Here is a 3642-nt window from a genome sequence, read left to right as displayed (position 1 = left end):
AAGACCAGCCTAGGTAACATAGTGAGACCCCTGTATCTACAAAAAATTTAGAAATTAGCCTGATATGGTAGTGTGTGCCTGCAGTCCCAGCTACTTGGCAGGCTGAGGTGGAAGGACTGCTAGAGCTCAGGAGGTTGAGGCTGCAGTGATTTGAGATCACACCACTGTACTCCAGCCTTGGTGACACAGTGAGACCCTGTCTCAAAAAAACTATATATACATATATATATAATTTATAGTTTATACATAAATTTATATATGTGTGTATATATACAATTTATATATTTATATGTGTGTGTATATATACACAATCTATATATAAGTATATATATTTATAAATTTTGCAGGGACATATTCACTTCGTGGCGGGGCCCCACTAGTTAGTCCCTCAGCCGTAGAAAGTGACACACTTCCTTTTTCTTTCTTTCTTGCCCAATTACTAGTGCGTTTAAGCAGTTTAGGATCATCACCCATTTGCCTCCTCAGACTTTACCACTAAGGATCTTTGAGAACTATTCTAATCAAGTTGGTATCACAGAAAGAAACACATAAGTACACACAACTGAAGGAATTATTTCATTCAACAAATATTTAGTGGGACTGGGCTGGGTCTTGATAATACAAGACACACACAATCCCTGCCCTCCTGGAGTCTTCTGTCTAGAATATCACGATCCCCTCTAGCTGCTGCCCTGATGTCATCACCTTTGTAGCTGCACTTCTTGAAAACTTTATATTCATTGTGTACACTGCCTTATCTTCAATCCACTCCATAAGCCACTGTAATATACCATTTCCCTCAGAGCGAAATGCTTCTTACCAAATCATCAACTATTTCCTCCACCCTTCAATTTTACTATAAATCCAATACACTTATTTAGTCTTATTTAACTTGACATTTGTGGAATATTTGTCATTATTGACCTCACTTGACCACTTGAAATTCCCTCTTCCCTTCTTTTCTGTGGAATAGTGCTCTCCTGGTTTTCCCCTCTACCCTTTCCTACCTGATCGTCCATATGGGTTCCTCTTAAATAACGATGTGATACAAGGTTTTGCTCTTAGCTCTCTTCTAGTCTTAGTCTAGACCATTATTTTTCAGTGTGGTTCTTGGAACACTTGTGTCACCATGACTTAAGGTGCTTAGTAAAAAATACAAATTTCCTTGCCCCTTAGTCAAATTCATAACCTCACAGCACTCTTGAATCTATTTTAATCCAGCATTGTAGGTGATCCATATAGACTGTAAATAAATCACTGTTCTATACCCAGAGTACATCCTGGACAATGTTAATCTTCCCTATGGCTTCAGTTACTGGCTATATACTGGATGTGGAGGCTGGTAAGTTTGTAATTGACATACAAGGAAGTTAAGAAATAGATTAACTTGAGATGGCTACTATTTTCTCCATGAATCAGGAGTTGAGATCATACAGTGAGAATGAGAACATAGGGTTGGAGTGGAAAAGAGAAAAGCAGAAGATAAGGGAAATACAGATGTTTTGCTGAGTAATGTGGAACATTGACATTGAACACCAGGTGGGTATTTAGTCATTCATTTTTGTGGTGGGGAGATTTCTTTCCCCCAGCAACCTTGCTATAGATATAAAGAAGGCAAAAGCTCTTTCCCATCAGTGTGCCACTGAAGATCCTGGTGTCGCCATGGGTCGCCGCTCCGCCCGTTGTTACGGGTATTGTAAGAACAAGCCATACCCAAAGTCTCGCTTCTGCCGAGGTGTCCCTGATGCCAAGATTCGCATTTTTGACCTGGGGCGGAAGAAGGCAAAAGTGGATGAGTTTCCGCTCTGTGGCCACATGGTGTCAGATGAATATGAGCAGCTGTCTTCTGAAGCCCTGGAGGCTGCCCGAATTTTTGCCAATAAGTACATGGTAAAAAGTTGTGGTAAGGATGGCTTCCATATCCGGGTGCGGCTCCACCCCTTCCACGTCATCCGCATCAACAAGATGTTGTCCTGTGCTGGGGCTGACAGGCTCCAAACAGGCATGTGAGGTGCCTTTGGAAAGCCCCAGGGCACTGTGGCCAGGGTTCACATTGGCCAAGTTATCATGTCCATCCGCACCAAGCTGCGGAACAAGGAGCATGTGATTGAGGCCCTGCGCAGGGCCAAGTTCAAGTTTCCTGGCCGCCAGAAGATCCACATCTCAAAGAAGTGGGGCTTCACCAAGTTCAATGCTGATGAATTTGAAGACATGGTGGCTGAGAAGCGGCTCATTCCAGATGGCTGTGGGGTCAAGTACATCCCCAATCGTGGCCCTCTGGACAAGTGGCGGGCCCTGCACTCATGAGGGCTTCCAATGTGCTGACCCCCCTTAATACTCACCAATAAATTCTACTTCCTGTCCAAAAAAAAAAAAGAAGGCAAAAAATTATAGTTCAAATATCTGAGGATACTAATAAGAATATAGAATTATGGACAATAGGATTTAGGCTTCATAGAAAAGGAAGTAATGAGAGAGGACTAATAAAGGTCTTGATGCTGTCCATGTACAGGTGTAATAAAAGCAATGGAATGAAAGAACTGGAAAATGGATGGCTATTGATAAAGTGGAAAAATTTAAGATTTCAAAGATGAAGCAGCTTTTGGTAATTACAAAGTCCAGAGTGTTGCTCTGGAAGTGGGTGGTTGAAGTGGAGAGTTGATGAACATTAAGAAATAGAGAGGCCAGAGTATTTCAAGATTGTCCATTTTGGACATTGGAGTCACCAAAGATGATGGTGGCAGGGCTTGGAATGGAGAGGAAGATTGTCAGCCAAGGTCTCCAGTGAATGACAGAGAGTGGTCAAGAGGTTGATAGATTACACCAGAAGGGATCAAGTATCTTCTCTATTAAAAAACATTTAATTTCTGGAAATATCAAATTTCCTATTGTTATGTCCAAGATTTTTCAAATTCTGGTCTCAACCTAAATTGTTAGCCTGACTGCAATCTATTTACCTTCATACAACTTCCATCACAACCTCAATGGGCTATTGCCATTCCCTGAACAGATGCCATATGCTCCATTATGCATTTCCTAATCCTTCCTCTGAAGTTCCATAGTATTTTACTAGAGCCACACCTGGAGCTTAGGGCTTTTATTACAGTTATTTATACACATATCTTCTCCCCTACCGGTGTGTTTGACCCTAGGATTGATGTCATATACATTTTTGTAACACCCATAGTGCCTTTCAAGTAGCAAGCAATTGATGAATATTTAAATATTTGTTGAATATTTATAAGTCTTTAAAATCACAACTAGAATATGTTTGAACCAATTGTAGAACCTATGTAAGTTAAACAAAGATATATGTTTATTCATTCATCTTCAGGAAGGAATTTATTTTTTTAATGGCTGCAAAATTCTGCAAATTATACAATGACATAGGAATCTATTAACAAAGTCTGGTTTATTAAGATATAGGAGTTTTTCAATGAGAGTATATGGACACAGGGAGGGGAACATCACACACTGGGGCCTTTTGGGGAGTAGGGGATAAGGGTAGGGATAGCATTAGGAGAAATACCTAATGTAGATGACAGGTTGATGGGTGCAGCAAACCACCATGGCACATGTATACCTATGTAACAAGCTGCACGTTCTGCACATGTATCCCAGAACTTAAAGTATAATAAAAAA

General features: G+C 40.6%; 1 pseudogene; it reads left to right on the top strand.

Moving 5' to 3' along the window:
* Window positions 1–1627: 1627 nt before the first annotated feature.
* On the top strand, window positions 1628–2370 carry LOC129475455 (large ribosomal subunit protein uL16-like; annotated as a pseudogene).
* The last annotated feature ends 1272 nt before the right edge of the window (window positions 2371–3642 follow it).

Source organism: Symphalangus syndactylus, chromosome X, assembly GCF_028878055.3.
Source record: "Symphalangus syndactylus isolate Jambi chromosome X, NHGRI_mSymSyn1-v2.1_pri, whole genome shotgun sequence".
Classification (NCBI taxonomy): Eukaryota; Metazoa; Chordata; class Mammalia; order Primates; family Hylobatidae; genus Symphalangus; species Symphalangus syndactylus.
The sequence above is the reverse complement of the archived record's forward strand: the minus strand, read 5'-3'. Positions and strand labels throughout refer to the sequence as shown.